General features: G+C 35.9%; 1 protein-coding gene across 12 annotated transcripts in view; it reads left to right on the top strand.

Annotated features, from left to right (window-relative positions):
- KLF12 (KLF transcription factor 12) overlaps positions 1 to 20,612 on the top strand; it is a 590,647-nt gene that overhangs the window by 197,655 nt on the left and 372,380 nt on the right. The window contains exon 1 of one of the 12 annotated variants that reach the window (XM_025441140.3): positions 13,249 to 13,331. The exons of the other annotated variants lie outside the window; for them this stretch is intronic. The gene's annotated coding sequence lies outside the window, so the exon portion shown is untranslated. Of the gene's footprint in view, positions 1 to 13,248; positions 13,332 to 20,612 lie in introns of those variants that run through there. 12 annotated transcript variants of the gene reach the window in all.

The raw sequence follows: 20,612 nt of genomic DNA, 5'->3' as shown, positions 1-20,612 counted from the left end.
TGAAAGCTTTCTAAGTTTTATTACTCAAAGGGGGAAGAAGAGAGCCACCAGAAAAAGCCTCTGAGCACTTGTCAGCAAATTAACTTAAGAGGAACTGCTCAGGATATGTGTAAAAGTTGAGCCTCTTCAGACAAAAAGAGCTAGCTCATGACATGGTGAAAGATGGTAAGAATCTAGGTGGGAAACCTACCTTCATCAGTGGATCCTATGAGAGCACAAGAGATACAGGATGTGTTTGTGTGTGTGTGTGTGTGCGCGCGCGTATAACTGCGTGTCCTTGATGGCATCACAATACTGTGCTGAAGACAACTCAGCACACGCAGTGCTATCCTAGAATCTGATAATATGCCTTGGCAGAGGTCATTCTCAAAGTAACTAGTGTTCAAAATGGTAACCTCAAGTCACTAAGAATAGTTAGTTTTCAGTACAGACTTCATAAGGGATTAAAAATGTGTAATGCAGTTTATAATCATTAAAAATTATAAAAATTATGAGACTGAAGTGTTCACTATCAAAACTGTTTGATAGATCACTATACCAAAGCCCTTTTAGAGAACTTATTCCTTGAAGATTCCAAATAGTTAGGGTTTTACGACATACAGTTTTACTGTCATCAACCCCTAGGGTTTCTTTCTTTTTTTTTTTTTTTAAAGATTTTATTTATTTATTCGTGAGAGACAGAGAGAGAGGCAGAGACCTAGGCAGAGGGTGAAGCAGGCTCCATGCAGGGAGCCCGACGCGGGACTCGATCCCAGGACCCCAGGATCACACCCTGGGCTGAAGGCGGCACTAAACTGCCGAGCCACCTGGGCTGCCCAACCCTTAGTGTTTCTAATCTGAAATCCCACATGGAGTTTTCAGTCACAATCGAAGGATCTGAAAAAGGGGAAATGAACTGATCTTTATTCTACCTGGAGATTTGAAAAAATGTGAGCTTTTTGGGCTGTGGAACATATGATCAGAGTCTATATAAAATGCAGACTTTATTGATCACAGCTCAGAAATCTGGATTAGAGCTGAGTTCTCCCATGAAATCTGGACAATATTAAGTGTAAAACAAGTGAAAGGAAATAATGCTGCATAGAATGAGTAGAGTAACTGTTATACTGTTAAGTAATATAATAATGTACTGTTAAATATATTATGTACGAGAAGTGTTTTATGCTAAAAAATCTTCAAAAAAAAATCTTCAAAAATGCTTTAAAAATGTAACCAAATCAATAGGACAATGGATATTAAAGCTTTTTTGGTTGTAGAAGAAAATATTAACTGAGTTCCTCCTATGTGACAGGCTTTGTGCTTCATCTGGGGATTCCTGGCCCTAATCCATTCCCCTTAGAAATACACAATCTGGTGAGGAGACAACCCATGATCTGTCTGTCATGCAAATGTGAAATATAAAGGAAAGCAACAGAGTGCTTGGGAAGGCCACTTCGTTCAGACCCTTTCTTCCCCTCCATGAAGGAATGTGCATATGCTTTTTTATTTTTATTTTATTATTTTTTTTAGTAAGAGTGCCAGTGTGAATGAATAGGGCAGGGAGAGAATCTTAGCAGGCTGTTTGCTGGGTGGTGCTCCATCTCATGACCCTGAGATCATGACCTGAGCTGAAATCAAGAGTTACAAGCTTAACTGACTGAGCAACCCAGGTGTACCACATATGCTTTTTTAAACCTATAGTTTCTAAATATCTGCAGTATGTATATTTTATATTTAGTCATCTTAAAACTATTATCCTTTGCTTTCTCAAATGGTAAAGGATTAGAGGATAGATAATTTAAATGAACATGATTTTAAACTTTTCATTCTGTATATGTGTACTTGTATGTGTATATGGTAAATACTTCTATGTATGAGATGTACTTGAAAATATAAAGTTATATATGTCAATCAACAGAATATACTGATTTAAATTCTGGAACCACATACTTGTGTAACTTAAATGTAAAATATCTCTTGGCTATTTTTTTTCATTGCTTTTCACTTACACACCTAATGAGCTCTGAAATATTTGGAACCAGTTCTCCTTTCCCAAGGAGGGAATGATTTTAAGATGTTTTTAGTTAGTAACTTATGTTGAAATCAAAGTGTATAAATAGTGGTTGCTATCTAAACCATTGTGATGCTCCTTTACATTAATTTGTATTCTTATTTATCTTACATACCTGCAGAAATTGACCTGAGGAATAATGTATTGATTATAGGCCTTCTTACTATTTTTAATTTTTAGTGTCAATTCTTGACTGTATTTTCTTTTTTGCGTATGATGGATATACTTTGAAAAAACTTAACTAGAACTTTATAGCTAGAGTGTTGAAAAATTAGTCTAATTCCTTCAAATTATTTGCAAACAGATGACAATGACTATATTATGGTTATTTATAGTTTACAGTTATTTTTTCATTAAATGGAACTCCAGCTCTCCCTAAACTTTTGACTTCCATATTTTAATTTCTTTATTCTTTGTCTCATGTTTTTGGGCATTAATGTCAGTAAAGGCAACTTAAAAAGTTGCAATTAATTCCCATGAGATCTGGGACACTTTAGATTTTTGTAAGTGTTCATATCAAATATATTGATAAATGGGAAGTAATTGCAAGAACTAAGAGACACTGCATCTCATTTTTTCATATAGGTGTTAGAGGGAAGAGTTAAGACGTGGTTTTGATGAGGGAAGAGCATGAGTATTGGCAAAATGAGGAAAATAGCATAGTATTTTGTGTTAAACATTAGGAGACAGAGTATGTAACATAGAAATCACTTTTTTTTAAAACCCAAGTTTTGGGTATATGCAGTCTGTCCCCAGAACATGATTTCACCTCCTACAGGTGCCCATGGTGATGCTTTTTACAACTTCACTATAGCAAATGAAACAACCACTAACTTCACTACCATTATCTAGTTTATTTTTTATTTTTTTAATTTTTATTTATTATTTATGATAGTCACAGAGAGAGAGAGAGAGAGAGAGAGAGAGAGGCAGAGACACAGGCAGAGGGAGAAGCAGGCTCCATGCACCGGGAGTCCGACGTGGGATTCGATCCCGGGTCTCCAGGATCGCGCCCTGGGCCAAAGGCAGGCGCCAAACCGCTGCGCCACCCAGGGATCCCTAGTTTATTTTTTAGCAGACATTTAACTCAGGCTGGTGGCACTAGGTTATGGAGCACTATTTTGTAGTCAGTGAAGGATCTAATGGAACTTTTCAAGTACAGCAGCAACATAGTGAAAACAATAATGTGAAAAGCTTAATCTGAACAGCATGCAGATTGGATTTAATGGAGGAGAAACTAGAGTCAAGGAGATCCAAGTAGGAAATAAAAATTGTGGTCTAGCCTAAAATAAGGATGTTTTGGAATGCAAGCAGTAAGTAGAATTAAGAACATTTCCTGAAGAATATTTTGATGCCAGGGAATTACAAATGGAGAGAAAGAGGGAGAGAGGATGCTGATGTTTCAGGACTGGGTGATTTGGATAATGATGATGCCATTTCCACAGGGTCATTGTGGGAGAGACGATTTGGGGTTATATTCTGAGTTCAGTACTACTTATATTATGTATAAGTTGATTGTAGAGCATCTGGGTGCATGTGTGCTAACATCATTAAAATTAGGGAACTGGAACTCACGTAAGATCTTTGAGGTAGGAAAAGATTTGAGCAAGAGTTCTGGGTGAAGCTTTGAGACATTGTTCCATCCTTGAGGGAGGAAGGTAGTTGATCTTTCTTCAGAAACTATTTTAACACTTGCCTCCAAGATTTTATTTCTTTTCCACTTATCCATTAGCATTTCCTAACTATGTGATTCAGTCAATTAAGATGTGTTTGATGATGAGTAAGGAGAATGAACTCACACTGGCTTTTATTAATAATAAGGGACTTGGGTTGCCTCATCATAGAAAATCCAGAGGTAGGTAGGCCTTCAGAATTAGTGTGGTTTAACATCTGAACAGTATCATCAGGGATGGATACAGTTTCTTTGTATCTGTTTCGGTTTTAATTTTAGCCTGGTTCTTCTAGAAGCGTATGGGAATGAGAGGAAGGTATCTTGTTTTACGTGTAGAGTGAGAAGAAGTTGGCTTCTGGCAGCTCTCTGAAGGTTAGGAAGCATTTTTCTCAGGTGCCATGTATGACAAATACACCATAGTTCACCATGATCATGGGATATTTTTCCATTCATATAGACCTTCATTTCTTTCAACAGAAATGAAACTAAATGGTTTTTAGTTTTCACAGTTTAGGTTTTGTAGTTCTTTTGTCAAATTATTAAGTAATAGAATTCTTTTAGTTGAGGTATAGTTGACATATAACACTGCATTAGTTTCAGATTCGATGTTTGTGTGTGTTCCAAGTGGATCACCAGTGTCTAGTGAACATCTTCATTGTGCATAGTTATAGAATTATTTTATTTTATTTTTTTTTTATTTTTAAAGATTTTATTTATTCATGAGAAACAGAGAGAGAGGCAGAGACAAAGGCAGAGGGAGAAGCAGGCTCCATGCAGGGAGCCCGATGCGGGACTTGATCCCGGGTCTCCAGGATCGTGCTCTGGGCTGAAGGCAGTGCTAAACCCCCCTGAGCCACCCAGGCTGCCCAGTTATAGAATTTTTTAAAAGATTTTATTTATCATGAGAGACACACAGAGAGAGGCAGAGACATAGACAGAGGGAGAAGCAGGCTTCCCACAGGAAGCCTGATGTGGGACTCCATCCCTGGATCCTGGGATCACGCCCTGAGCTGAAGGCAGATGCTCAACTGCTGAGCCACCCAGGTATCCCTAGAATTTTGTTTTCTTTTGGAGATAGCTGGTAAGATTTTCTTTGTTAGCAGTGTTAAATAGGCAACATAGTAGTATTAACTTTAGTTAGGTAGAGCTGTTTTCTTAATTTCATTTTTGGATTATTCAAGCAAGGGTATAGAAATACAATTGATTTTTGTATATTTATCTTGTATCGTGCAACTTTTGAATTATTTATTCTAAGTTTTAAAATGAGTTCTGTAGGAATTTCTAATATATGGGCCTGTCTTCTGCAAATAGAGTTAGTCTTTCCAGTCTGAATGGCTTTTATTTCTTTTTCTTGATTAATTGCCCTGGCTAGAACTTTTAATACAATATTGAAGAGAAGTGAGAACAGATATTCTTGTCTCTTTGATCTCATGGGGAAAGTTTCTAGTCTTTCACCATTAAGTATGATATAATCTGTTGGTTTTGGTAAATGGCCTTTATCTTGTTGAGCACATTCTCTTCTATTCCTAGCTTTTTTTTTTTTTTTGTGCTTTTATTGTGAAAACGGGTTGAGTGTTTTTCAAATGCGTTTATTAATATCACGTGGTTTTTGTTTTTTTAGTCTGTTGATAGGTGTGTTACATTAAGTGATTTTTTTCAGATATTAAACCAAGTTTGTTTTGTATAGATTACATATCATGACCATGTGGGATAATGATATGTAATCCATTTTACATGTTGTTGGATGTGGCTTCAGTGATATTTTGTTGAGGATATTTGTATCTGTATTCATAAGCAATAATAGTCTGTAGTTTTCTTGAAATGTCTTTGTTGCAAATAATTCATTTTTAAATGCCTAGATGTTTGGATTAACTGAATTTTCAATATATAATTGATCAGGATTTCTTTATAGGCTTGTTGAAGTATGTACTTATTAAATACAATGGCATATGAATCAACAGTCTCTACCATTGTGTTTTGCATATATATACACACACATATATATTTTAAGGATTGAGAAGAAAACAGTAACATCCATTTTTACAGTGGAATGAGCGAATCTATTATATTTATGAATGCAGTGTGTTTTCTCCATTCTTTTTTTTTTTTTGTATGGGTGGATATGTTTATTGACTTTGTGTGTGTGTGTGTGTTTATAGGATTAATTTACCCCGTCATATACCTGAAAAGCAATAAATATATTTCAATATGAATAAAGTAAAATGAATGCTATGGAGATTAAGCTTGGATTTGTATTTAGAATTTTATTAACTTTTTTCAATGATTAAAACATTAGAATTTTATAAATAATAATTGTGCAGTTCCAGAAAATGTAGTAGAATAATTTATTGCGCAGATTTCTTATTATTTTAAGAGCTTGGGACACAATACAGTAGTTTATAGTTTCTATAGTGGATTAAATATCTCTGAAGGTTGGTAGTCAGTGGAATTTCTGGACAGAAGGTTTGCCAAATAGTTGTTTGCTCACCATCTTTCATGGAATTCTTTTTTGCAGATCCTTTCCTCTTGGGTCCCATGATGTTGAGGGAGAACAGTACCATACTTTTCTCTCCAGTCTGTAGGATACCACTCCCTCATCCCTGTGAGGTTTCTAAGAATAAGGGGTACACTAGTAAAACTAACCTGGGTCATGCCCTCATTTAGTGTTCCCTTTGTTAAGAATGGACCTGAGTGTAGTAACAGGCAGTTCTTTCTCTTCTGCTCATTTACTGTTTGTGCATTTAGTGGGCCTTCCTCTAGAGCCCACTCCTGGCTTCCTCTTCACAATGCACTGAGAACAACCAATTAATTATATAGCAGTACCTTACACATTACAGAGATTCTCATTTGACACTAATAACTGAAGAACTTATTACCTCTAATTTACGAATAAAAAAAGCCTGAGGCTCAAGAACTTTAATGACATGACTAGAAGCTTAGAATGACATGACCAGAAGCTGACATAAGCTGGGGTTGGAAGCCTCAATTCTATCAGATTATAAGCTCCTTGAGAACAGGGAGTAGTACATTTTTATCAGTGATTTAGCTGCAGCCCTTAGCATATGTATCTTGGCTTAGACATGTGGTAAATAAATGAGTCCCTGCTTCCTACCAAGGTGGCTGACCCCAACTCTGCTATTGTGAGATTGCCAATGCAGATGATTCTGGACTCTTACAGAAAAGCTGAAGCTTTCTTCTTAGGGCCCAGGGGCATCAGCTACTTTCAGAAGTGAGAAAATCCTCCCAGGATTTTCTTTTAAACCATTTTGCTATTCTGTCTCTGACCTGCATTAACTTGTGATAGAGGACCTTTGTCAACATTCACGTCATGTGGGCTTGCTGGTGACTGAGCTTCTGGTCCCATGTGCTTCTGAGGGCAGAATTTATGAGGCTCCTGCTTCATATCTGAGTTCACCTCTTGGGCTATGATCTACTTCTTATTCAACAAGTTGTGTTGTCAGAATTAACTCCAAATGAAATTATTGCCGAACAATGTCACAGTTCTTCTCCAGCCATCCTCAGTGGCACATAAGTAAAACATGCTATTCTGTTAACACTTGGAAGATGGAAGGAGAGATTTACATCTCTATATTTACATGTTTAAAACAAAAATGCTACCAGATGATTATTAGTCTCTCCCTATGCTTAAAATATCAGTGATTTATTTAGCTAATAATTTTAACAAAAATTGGCTTTTATAATTTAAAACTTTTATATTTACATCAAGTATTAAAAACTCATTATAACTTTCATAATTTTTAATGCATAAAAATATGAAGCAGACTGAAAGTAAAATTTATCTTAAAATTGATTGCAGCTTTTCCTCATTAAGGATGATCATTTGCTCAAAGTATGGTTTTAGCAGGCACCAGCAGTCCCTTTTTCAACACGATACTTGGCTTTTGGCTTGGATGCTATATGATCTTGTGCTATTTCTGTGTTCCACTGATAGTTTGCACCAGATTTACCAGAAGGATGTGTTAAAATGCAGAATCCTAGGTCTAACCCAGATGATTCAATTAGAACCTTTGAAAGTGGACCTCAGGAATTGGCATTTAAATAAGCTCCTCATTGATGGCGGTGAAGTCTAAAGTCAGATGCCCATGAACAAGGTAAGAATCAGAGTCACAAAGATCTTGAATTTAGTTTCTCCACCAGTGGAGGCTGACATTTATACTGTGACATTTATATCTGAAAATAGGAATGATGGTAACAGTAATTACCTCAAGGAGGTGAGAGTTTTCAGGGAATTATATGTAAACTAATTAGTGCAGTGTCTGGTACATAGCAAGTGCTCAAGAAAGGCCACTGGTAGCAAGAGCCAGTGTGGTGCTTGTTGTTACTATTATCATTGTACCCAAATGATATAATAGCTGCTAGGACTCCTAATCCCTTCAAAATGAGGATATGAATGTTGCCAGAAAAATAACTTTCCAGAGAGTTGAGAAGTCATTGCCAGATGTTGTCAACCTATGGCCCACAGCCTGGTTTTATAAATAAAGTTTTATGGGTGTACAGCCATCCCATTTGTCTAAGTATTGTCTGTGGTTGCTTTGGAGTCTGGCCTACAAAGCTGAAAATGCTTCCTGGCTCTCAACAGAAAGGTTTGCTGACTCTTGCTCTGTGCTAAGGTGGATTTTGGCCAAAGCTTCATCAGTGTGAGACCATGGTGCAGAGGCAGTCAGGTGTTGATAATAAAAGAGAGTGCTGTAACAGTGACCAGTTTTCCTACTCTGGGCTTCTCCTACTATCCTGCTGTCTCAGGTCTTTAAGAAGAGCCAGCCCTTCACTGTCCTTTCTGCCACTGCCTTCTCACTCCACCTAAAAATCAGTGACAGGGTCCTGAACCATTTTTGCATCTGGAAAGCCAGTTGGGTGAGTACTTTGGGGGCTCTTAGGACTTAGGTGGTATAGTCCCTACAAATAATAACATGGAAAGTAAAATAGTATATAGAGAACATGTAGACAAAACACAGTCACATGCCCTGTTGGACTTTCTTTTTTTTTTTTTTTAATTTCTTTTTAAAAAAGATTTTATTTATTCACGAGAGACAGAGAGAGAGAGAGAGAGAGAGAGAGAGAGAAAGGCAGAGACACAGGCAGAGGGAGAAGCAAGCTCCATGCAGGGAGCCCGATGTGGGACTCCATCCTTGGACTCCAGGATCACACCCTGGGGTGAAGGCAGGTGCTAAACCGCTGAGCCACCCAGGCATCCTGCTGTTGGGCTTTCTTATGATCAATTTTGAATTCATATTAAGTTCTAGAAATATCTTATAATTCATCTCCTTCCACCTCTAAATTAAAACCAAAACCAGGGGTACCTGGGTGGCTCAGTTGGTTAAGTGTCTAACTCTTGATTTCTGCTCAGGTAATGATCTCAGGGTCTAGGATCGAGCCGCATGTTAGCTCCTCACTTGGTGAGGAGTCTGCTGGAAATTCTCTCCCTCTTCCCCTTGCTGCTGTGCTCACACAGGGACGCACACGCTCTCTCTAAAATAGATAAATAAATCTTTAAAAACCAAAACCAAACCCAACTATCAGACCAGAAAAAAAAAAATTGACATAAAATTGTATAAGGATCTTTTTTTTTTTTTGTATAAGGATCTTGTAAACAATCACAACCTAATTCTCTAAATCTAAAACTCTAAATGGAGATAAAATTGTTGAAATTTATGGTTACCTTTCACAAATGAAGCTTACCTTCTAGAACTTTTATGAACAAACTTTGTATCATGCTGAAGCATATAAGCAATGATTAACTTATGACATTATGATGTTTTCCAACACTTTTAGTAGGAGTATTTCACTTTCCCAAAAGTACTGGTTATATTCTTTTTGCATTAGGGTCTAATGTCATGGGCTCTAGCTGAGAAAGAATCTCTGGTCTGTTGGTTTATAGTCAATCCTTAACATAATTTTATATGGTCTTTGAAGTAATACTATATAAGGTATCTCCATTTTGCATATATTCATGAAACTACACAGACCTCTAATAGGCTTCAGCAAAAATATTTTGAGAGATCAAGCAATACTATTCCATGTTCTTGTGGATTTGATTATAGGTGCTTTTTTCTGTATTTTTTTCTTCAGTGTTTTCTTTCTCTGTATGTGTCTCATTTCTCCTTCACTTGGTCCCTTAACTCTGTTCTTCCCCTTGTCCTGCTCCTTTAACTGGTTGTGATATATAGTGTATCTCTCATGTTGAATGTTTATGCAGTAGAACTAGCACAGCATCTAATATTTCTCTTTAAAAAAAATTCCTGCCAAACAATAATTGTTTTATGTGCTCTTTGATTAATATTTTTATTAGCTTGCTGACTCTCCAATAACAAAAAAAAAAGTTCCCATCCCCTGTTTTCTTGGCCTCTTTGTGTTGCTGGCTCAGAGTGTTTTATTGTTTGATGGAGTAGATAAAATTCCCCTGATGTTTCCTACTCACTCTAAATTTGGAATACACCTACTGTATTCTTTTAGGCTTTATTGTTTCCTAAACTATCTATTTAAATACAGTCCTAAAGCCTAAACGGAACACTGTTATTGTGGCTAAAAATAATATGTGTAATGGAGCAGTAGATTTGACTTCATTACCATCTTCATAACCATGCAAAACCCAGCATTCTCACAAAGCACTCAGTAAGGTCTAGTGATTATTAAATTTTGCCAGTTCCATGGTAAATGTATAATGGTTACTTGTAGTGATTTGTAAATGGAGTGGTGGGAATAACTTGACCTTTAAATCCAGTGGGCCTTTCTTAAAACCCTGATATTTAGAGGAAAGGCAGAGGCATCCATAAGGACACTCATCAAAGGGAAAGCTCTTGCCTATTACTGAACAGAATAGTATCCAGTGCAACCTTGTGATGCATCTATAGCAGAATGAGGAGGTTTTAGTCTATTATTTTATATTGAGACTTCTATGAGCTGGAGACCATTTGTAGCTCTTTTATAGGGATTGGTTGATTTGATGTTCTTAATTTTCCTTTTATCATTTATCAGAAAACCTTTATATTATCCTAGGGTATTTTTTTTTTTTTTTATTATAAGACAAATCTGTTTTCCCAGGTGAATTGAATTTAAATTCTGTTTTAATAAAGAACCTCACATACTTGTTCTATGACATTAAAATAGATGATTTTGCCATTTGAATTATTCTATTACACTTTATGATCTTGTACTTATGTTCTTGCTTTTCCCCAGTCTAAAATTCCCATCTGCCACTTCCTCCTCACTATATTCCCTCTTCTAACTCTTCCAACTCTCAAAACCTGATTCGTAGTTCAGATGCCATCTGCTCCAAGAAGCTGTCCTGCTTTGCAAAGTCAAATGAATGAATTTGGGTTTTTTTTTTTTGCATCTTGATTTCTGTACTTTTAGAGACATTTTCCCTAGACTTATATTTCATAGTTGTTTTTTTTAGCTTTCAGTGATAAGTGTTGTGTATCAAGTTGAAGCATGTGAAATTACTATTATTCAACTGTTTTTGAGCTACAAACATGTCAAGTTCATATGTCAGAACCTAATACTTATTTGAACATTAACTGCACAGATCTTTGAAAATAAACTATGGTCTGAGTTCATTAAAACACATTTTGGACTTGGATTTATGTCTCTGTCACAGAGCACTTACAGAGTTTACTAATGTATTCAAGAAATGTTTGTTGGAATCAGTTGGATTGTCCACGTTAGTGTTACTTTTTATGAGATAACTAATAATTGATCTAGAAATGATGCCTGTTCTGTCGGTCACACCATTTGAAAACCGGGATCTATGAGTCCACTGTGTAACTCCATCTATTGTCCACTCACTTCAATATTGCTAGACCCCTAAAGTTAAACTTGTCTGAGAGTCACTGTTCTTTCTGTTTTAGTTGTATACTCTATTGCCATTGTTGAAACATTTTGTCTTTACTTTGTCTATATTTGCCTTATTTTGTTTTCCTTATTGCAAAGGTAATTTTTTTACTTCTGATTTTTCCTCTCTCAAAATTTTCTACCAACTTAATTCTCAGTGGAAGGACTGTTAGTGCCCCCCAGCCTGGAAAATATTCCCTGGCTTGCTTTGTTTTATCATGGAAAAAAAAAAATCTTTCTTTTGAAGTTATATTCTTGTGCTTGCTAAAGGTCCATTTAAATCACAGGAGATAAAAGTTGTACTGACAACCTTGGACGTTCCCTGTCCTTCGCCAGAAATAGCAAAGTAGATACTCATCTTGTACAAAAATATGTGCATGTTCATCCTCACTTCAAAACATCTTGTCTTTGGTGATCCTTATAGTAAGCAGTGTAGAAGTCTAAGTCAGCTCATAGTGTAGAATCTGGGGGTTACTGGACATGAGGTAGGATTGGAGGGGAACACAGTGTGATGCTGAACAAATGGAGAAAACTGGCTTTTTCTCTACTGACAGGCGACAGGCTTTTTAGTCGAATACCATACAATCTCTTTCTTAGCTACTTACAATACAGTATAATTTCCTCAAGACAGGTTTTTCAGCTCCCTTCGTTTTTTTTCCTAACTGGAAGAAGTTTTACATGAGAAAATGAGATTTTGGAGTTGCAGGGAAAGCTCAATCTGTGAATATATTGAAATATTTTATGGCATCATATAGAAATGCATTTTTGTGTTAGTGAAGTTCTTTTGTCCGTGAACCAACAATTTTGCAGTATGATACTTTTAATTAGGTAAAATTTGTGATTGGCTCCTTTACAAGTTATGAGGCTTGTACAGACATTTTTCATTTTTAGACCCCATTAGTTGAGGGTGCTGGAACATGAGACTGTGGTCTATATAGTTAGAGCTGGTAGTTTTAATAATTAATGAAGGTGACTTATTTTCATATATTTTCTGGTCAGAGTGGAGTAGGGTAACAGGTCATTGTAAATCTATGGGAGGAGACCACCTCTGCCTGTATGTAGTGATTTAAACGTGTGTATTTTTGTTGCCAATGAATAAGACTACATCTTAACTGAGCACGGTTTGTAAACCCAGGGGTAGAGATCAGTGTATTCCTCCTGCCTAGGATGGTGTCTTGCACATGGCAAATCCTTAGTTATTATCTGTTGAGTGAATGGTTGAGTTGGTAAAATATCTACGAGTTGCTTAATGACATGTGTTGAGGTCTGAGGAACAGAGGGAAAAAACCCCCGTAACATTAAGTGTGATCTTTGAGGTTAGAAATTAGAAATAGAGACACAAATCAGTGTATATTCATAGAATGATTAGTACTGAAATCTATAGTACTTAAAGTTATTTTTTTAAATAAAAACAGAGGCAACATTTGTGATAATGTCATTTTCTAAATTACTGAACACCTATCTTGTACCATTTATTGCATAGGTGTTTTACATATGTTATCTGAGTGAATCATCATGACAAATCTGATTATTATCCCTGTTATTCCTCCCTGAGATCATCGAGGTTCAGTATCATTCTCAAGATCACATAGCAATTAAGTGGCAGTGTTAAGCTGTAAGACCTATTATGTCTGCCAGTACTAGTGCTTATTGCTTCGTTGCTTCTCTAGTTTTCTAGAGCCTGTCTGGACCAGGATTGCCGCAGGATGGTAGTTGGGTACCAGAGACAAGACTTGGAGCTCTTCCTAAACCAGAAATGTAAGACAAATCCTGCTGTCACTGTAGCCGGGCTCCACCCATCGGACTGGTTCAGTGATGGAAGATGGAATACTATATAGAGACATTAAGGGACTTCCCTTGTCTCTGCTCTCATCAATATCAATGTTAAAATCCATACATTTTTTTAGTAATATTTTCAGGCTCGTCAGTTTCCATCATAGGAAGTATTTTATGTATACTTATAAATAGTCGTTGAACACAAGGTACAGTGTTCATCATGGCTGCCATTGTGTTTGAGTTGCCTGTAATTAGAAAACTGGCATAATTGATCTCTGTTTGCCAGTTTTAGGTTCCTCCCCTGGGAAGATTTTTACAAATGACGGTTGACTCTTGAATAGCATGAGTTTGAACTGTACGGATCTACTTCTACATGGATTTCTCCTTCTTCTTCTTCTTCTTCTTCTTCTTCTTCTTCTTCTTCTTCTTCTTCTTCTTCTTCTTCTTCTTCTTCTTCTTCTGATAACTACAATACAGTTCTATAAATGATTTAGCATTTTCTTTTCTCTAGTGTACTTTGTTGTGAGAATAAAGTATATATGTAACATACAAAATACATGTTCATTGACTGTGTTATTGGTAAGGCTTCCAGTCAGTAGCAGGTCATTAGTAATTAAGTTTTTTGGGTAGTTACAAGTTATATTTGGATTTTCAGTTGCATGGGGAGTTGGTGGTACCCTTAACCCCTGGGTAGTTCAAGGGCCAGCTGTACTAATTTCTTAGCCCAATCTCCAGGAAACCTGTCAGTAGGCTTGTATTGGGGCTCAGGAAATCAGTCAGCCTATCTATCCATCTATCTATTCATGTGATTCTGTTTTCTTTTTCTTTTCTTCTTTTTTTCTTTTTACCATCTGATGATTTTTAAGCATTATAGGTCCCATTCTTTCCTGTTTCCTCCTCAGCATGCTTTTTAACATCTCTGAAGACAACTTAGTATAGTATAATAGTTTAATTGACAGAGTTTTTGTTTCTTGCACATAAAATAATGATACATTTTACAACTGATGGGGATTTATTTACAGTGATGGCAAAGTAGGTGAATTCTATAAGGGAAAATGATTACCTAGAAAATATCCATTTAGGGATGCCCTTATGATTCCCAGAGTGTAAATGTTTTAATTTAACTAAAGAACAGAGAAGCTATTTGGTTTCATTAATCAGTACATTCGAATCATTACTCTGAATGATTATGCTTCATTTATTTTGTGTCAGAATGTTTTCCACACAATAATAGAGAATAAAAGTGCATCATTAATTATAGTTGAGCAGCTCACACATGTGTGTGGATATGTATTTCCATATTGTCACACAATGAAGGAAATTTAATATAAGAAATAATTAATCTTTACAAAAGAATTGAAAATTCAATTAAATAATAGTATTAAATTCATGATCATTTATAATCATGCCTTATAACAGTTTTAAGTAATGCTTGAAAAAGTTTGGGAAAACATTTCCATCTGCTTGTGTCTTCCCTTTCTTAACAGAAAGCTTTTTTTTCATCCTAATATAGTTGTTATCCTTTGGGGCTAACAATTAGTTTGGAGAAGAGTGTAACTTTTTGTGAAATAGAATGGATTCATTTGCAGAGCTGTGATGAGATTTCTGAAAGAGAAGGCTGCAAAAAAAGTTGTAGTTTTATGCATGGAAATTTGGACTTGCTCCTTTACTGTAAATAGGGACCCTTCCTGATAAGAACCTCTGTGTCAGTCTGCTTTTTTGGTAATCAGAACTTCCCTGTTCCTTAATAAAATTTCTTCTGGCTCTTTCCCTTTCCTCTGGCTGGGACTCTTGTTTAAAAAAAAAACAAAAACAAAAAAACAAACCCATCCACAGAACTAACATACAAAACCCGCTTCCAGTATATAATTGTAATATCATGAAAACCCACTGTATCTTCCTAGATCCAAAAGGGGATGAAGGAAGCCAAGTACCAGTTTGGCTCATTGACTAAAGTAGAGGACTTAATTTATAGTTTAATAACTTCTTAAAAGGCAAATACATCTCTCCTTTATAGATGAGAAAATATGGAGACAAGAAAAATTTAAGCAGTTGAAGAGATACTACAGGGAAAAGTGGGTGGAGAACAAAATTTTAGAGATTCTTGGAACACATCATAGTCTCTCTGAACTCAGTGATCTCTCTTTCTGCAACAAAGCCAAAATAATTTCAACACTATTTTTTTCAAGCACCAGTTTTCAAATGGTTTCTTAAACATTGCTTCAGCTTACTCTTAAAATGAATTTCTGACTTACAGTTTTTTCGGCAATTTTGGGTAGTTTGTCTAAGAATACTCCACAAATGATGGGGTCAGATCTAGAATTTGGGACTTAGGACACTTAGGCACATTTCATTTCCACCACATCATACTTAGTGATTCACTAATAACTTAATCACATTTTATCCCTCACTCCCTGATTATGATATCATTAATTTCAGTATTTTAATGTTACTTTTTGTAATTTTACTTTGCTCCGGGCTGTGATTTTTAAAAGCTGTTGAAGCCAGAATTCTTTCAGTATGGATTGCACCCTTGATTTTAGAATATGAAAAAGAAAATGAAATTTAACATTAAAAATAGATTTATACTAATATTTTGTGGAATAGGTACAGCCCATGTACAGTTATGAAAAACCTCAATATAATTGAGAAAAATCTGCTTAAAAATTTATTTAACAGCTTTATTGAGAGATGATTCACATGCCAGTTCAACTTGTCTAAAGTATACAATTCATTAGGTTTGGTATATTCACAGAATTGTGCAATGCACCACAATAAATTTTAGTAGGTAAGAAAACCTACTGTTTAAAAATGGAGTATTTAGGAACATCCTGGTTCTTTTCAATTTTGGGCTTTTATGAATAGAGCTGCTTTTTAAAAAAAGTATAGGTAGTTTTAACAAAATAAGTAATCTTCAAATTAATGTCAGAATCATGTGTTTGAACACCTTTAATTATATTGCAATTATTTCTCAGCTATTTAGAGACATTTTGTGCCAGTGTGCTGAGCTGGATATCTAAAGCATTTTTTTTTTTTTTTTAATTTTTGGTTTGTCAGTGTCCTAGTGTTTCTCCATTGCCTTTTTTGGTCAGAAGGGTAAAATAGATAATGTTTGCTGAAACAAAAGAATTTCATATATTGCTGTAGAAGCTATCAACATACTCATGGTTATTAAAATATAGGTTAAATTTCTATTGTAGCTTACCAAGTTCATAATGGATCCTGGGCAAAAAAATGTAACCATTATTTACCGAGCAGTGGTTCTTATAATTTGATGCAGATTAGAATCACATGCATATTTAAAATGGTAGTGCCTTTACCTGCTCCTTGGAGATTGTAATTTAATTGGTAATTTAATCCCACACGGGACCCAGGTACCAATGGCTGGCAAAATTTAAGTTTCCTACATGATTCTCATGTGTGGCCAGGGTTTAAAACTTGTTTTAATTTCTTGTTTTCAAAATTGTAGCAACAGAAGCCTGCAGCTTAATTTTTCCAAACTAGTTTAACTTTCATTTATCTGTCTGATGTCTCAAGAAAAAGAGCTGATTAAATCAAAACTGGATTAGAAAATGGTAGGGGGAGACCCTGATTAAATCTCTAGCTAGCACCTCTGAAGCTCATTTGCAGTATTGTTCATCTTTGTATCCTCAGTACTAGCAAATGCCTACTCTGCAGAAGTTCCTTATTTGCCTGCCTTCCTTTTATTTCTTTTCCGTTTCTTCCTTTCTTCGATATTTATTAAGTGCCTGCTGTCTGTTCCAGCGTTGTGTTATATCCCGAGGATATAAATACAATTTGGAATCCTTCTTACATTTGAGTTGGCAAAAGATGCATAATAAATATTTGTTGAATTGAATAGAATCACACCTGAGCCCTCTTGGCATACTGCTCTGCTGTGCCTCAAATCCTGTGTAAAAATTATGCCTTTCTGATATCCAGGAACATTCCAAGCATGGCCTGTCACTTCCTCATTTGTCTGCTTCCCTGTTAAATTCAGGGGCATCCCAAATCTAGCCAAGTTTAAGCCGTCGGGATAAAGTTGGTTAGCACTAGTAATTTAGATCTCACTTCTCCAGGTACCACAGACTCACCTGAGTCCTACCAATACCTGAGTTTTGGGTAAGCTCAGAGTCCAGTTAGGTCATAAAGACAAGAGACACTCTGACTCGTGGGATGGAAGTCAGTGGAGGCTGTCCCAGAGGACTTGTACAGCGTGACTGCCAGGTCTTCTGTTCAGTCCCATGGCCCATTTTGTTTTCTGGGAGCAGGGAAGGGAGGGGACACAGGGTGATCTTGTACCAGTTTATAAACTCTCACTGGGTCATCTCCTATGCTTCGATATTTCAGAGTTGATTTATTGGAAAAAAGTACCTACAGGTAGCAAAGTATCCACGTGCATGCATCTGCATGCATGCCACCCCCCACCCCCAATATTTAAGAATGAGAAAACAGCAGAAGACACAGTATTTTTAGTTTTGAATCAGTGATTTTGTTTTTACTTGAGTCTTTTGTACTTTTTGCCGCCTCTCAGCGTGTGGAAAATACCTTCTGAATGTGAATAAACAGATACGCAAAGCTGGGTGATGAATCTTGCTGTGGTGCTTCTAATGGAGGTCTAAAATGGAGGAAGAAAGATTGCAAGGTTTAGCAACACATTACTTCTTGTTGCAGCTTTGATGCCACTCTTAATATTATTAAATTATCCATGCAGTATTGAATAGTGTTGACCAGAATCAAAGCAGACCCCATGTTCTTAGGAAAATATTTGAAGAAATACGTTCTGCTTTTAAAATCAAGTAATTGAAGTTTAGGCGTTGAAGTAGTTCTCTCCTCACATAGCATGCCCTCCTGAATTCTTGCACTTTATATTTGGGGTCTTTGACTTACTTCATTTTACTAGTAATTTATTCTCTGGACATGTGTGTATTGGTGTGTGCCTTTTAAAAAAAGATTTGGTTTGTTTGGGAAATATAAGTATACCAAAGGAGCCTCTGTGGCCACCATTAGAACAAAGCTTCCTAATTTCAGTGTCATTAAGTTAGCAGCTGGTGCAGCTGAATTCAAAGGCACAAGCATGGTTATTGACTGTTTTCTCTAAAAACTGCCTGAACAAAGCATTTCCTTAAGCAATGTTGAGCAGGATTTGGAACTTCCTATGTCTCAGAAATGTCTCAGAAAGGTTTATGGAATTGCAAAGGTCAACATTACTACCCTCAGTCCATGGTATTTGACCCCTTTAAAAAATCTTGTATTTTGAAATCATGTGATTAGAATCCCTAAGTTAAAAAAAATCCAGCTAAATACATGTCATATCAGTTACTCTTAAATGTGTGATAACACACATGCTAATTTCAGAACAAGAAAGTTTCAAAAATTGGAACTTGCACTATAGCAATAATATGCTATTTTTACATATTATGTTTTATAGTTTCTTGTAGATAGTTAAGGAGAGTAATCTTTTATATAAATTTATATATCTTCTGTGAATATCTTGGAAATGGTAGTGATCAGGAGTTGCCTGAAACTTCATGTATTTTTTTTATAATGCCCATGCTTTCATTTTTTATCATAATATTTTAACTTTTCTTTAAAAGTGTTGAGATATAATTGATATAGCATATTAATTTCAGGTGTACAACATAATGATTCAACATTTATGTATACTGTGAAATGATCATCACAATAAGTATAGTTAACATCCTCACCACATGTAGTTAACACATATTTTTCTTGTGGGGAGAACTTCAAAGATCTCTTAGCAACTTTTGAATATACAATTATGGTATTTTAAACTATAGGCACGGTGCTATATGTTAGCATCCCCAGGACTTGTTTATCTTATAACTGGAAATTTGTACCTTTTGGTCACTTTTACTCATGTTTCTCACTCCCGTGCCCTAAGTTTTCTTTTTAATTAGCATCTACCCTATGCCAGATTCTGTTAAGTGCCAACAGGTCTAAAAGAAAAGCATGGGCAGCCCAGGTGGCCCAGCGGTTGAGCGCCGCCTTCAGGCCCAGGGTGTGATCCTGGAGACCCAGGATCCAGTCCCACGTTGGGCTCCCAGATTAGAGCCTGCTTCTCCCTCTGCCCCCCTCCCCCCATCATAAATAAATAAAAAAATTAAAAAAAAAATAAAAGCATGATAATGTGCAAACAGTTAAGTAATAATAAAGGTGGAATGTATTTTCGTGAGAAGATAGGTAGCATAGATCTGCTCTCATCTTTTTATTTCCAGGTAAATTTTTATTTCCAGGGGAAGTTTCCTTTACAGAGAGAGAACTCAGGTGGAGTTGAGAAGGTTGAGCCCTACCCCTGCATTTTCATTCTGTAATGTAAGTTTCTGTGGTAGATTGTCTAGTTCCAAGGGAAAGGCAAATTTGAGAAATACATGTATTTATTAGATTAACATTGTATTTTACATTCTTTTCTTAATACATGAAGAGTTCTCATTCTTCTCCATCAGCATCAATTTAGGATAAAATAACTATACAGGGTCAAACTCATGACCAGCCAAGGAGAGTCCTATCTCTGATAGCGCCCTGATGTGATTGACCTTTTAGCATAGTTCCCACAGTTAATTTCTTAAACTATTTGTTTCTATTAAATCCATTTCAGTTTGCTATCCATTAATTTTTTAAACTTTATGCAATTCAAAAGTTTACTCCCACAGATTAAGGAGTTATTTTATGTAGGTTTACTAACTGCCACATAAAGAAGTGATATTTCCTTTTCTATAGGTTATTTATATTTCTCTCAGGTTTTAATGTGATATACCTGGGTGTACTTCTGTCAGGATTAGATGGAGAAATTGTATTATAAAATCAATGGCAATTTATTTGGCTTACGTTTCTATACCAAAACACCTAGCCCTCCTGCATTGTCGTAATCATTAAATTGTAATTAGGTGTCATCTTTAACATGTCTTTAGTAAGGTCTGGTGGTTAATACTATGTAGAGCATCACAACTCTGCAAAGGTAATGTATGTTTTTAATTTCAGTTCTCTTTGGCTTATGTTTATGTTTTGTTGCTATTTTATGTGGTTAAGAGTATATTAGAAAAATGTCTTCTGTGAGTTGTTCATAGTGACTTTGGGGCCCTGAGTTTATTAGTAACTTGTCATCCATGATCCTATAAACATATAAACTGATAATTTTTCCATCATGACCTGAATGATCTTTTACTTATCTATAAGGGAAATATTTCAGACCCACTCCCAGAGCCTCAAGAGGTCCCCTGTATTGCCCACAGGGAGAGTTTT

The sequence above is a fragment of the Canis lupus genome, chromosome 22 (genome assembly GCF_003254725.2).
Source record: "Canis lupus dingo isolate Sandy chromosome 22, ASM325472v2, whole genome shotgun sequence".
Taxonomy (NCBI): domain Eukaryota; kingdom Metazoa; phylum Chordata; class Mammalia; order Carnivora; family Canidae; genus Canis; species Canis lupus.
The sequence above is the reverse complement of the archived record's forward strand: the minus strand, read 5'-3'. Positions and strand labels throughout refer to the sequence as shown.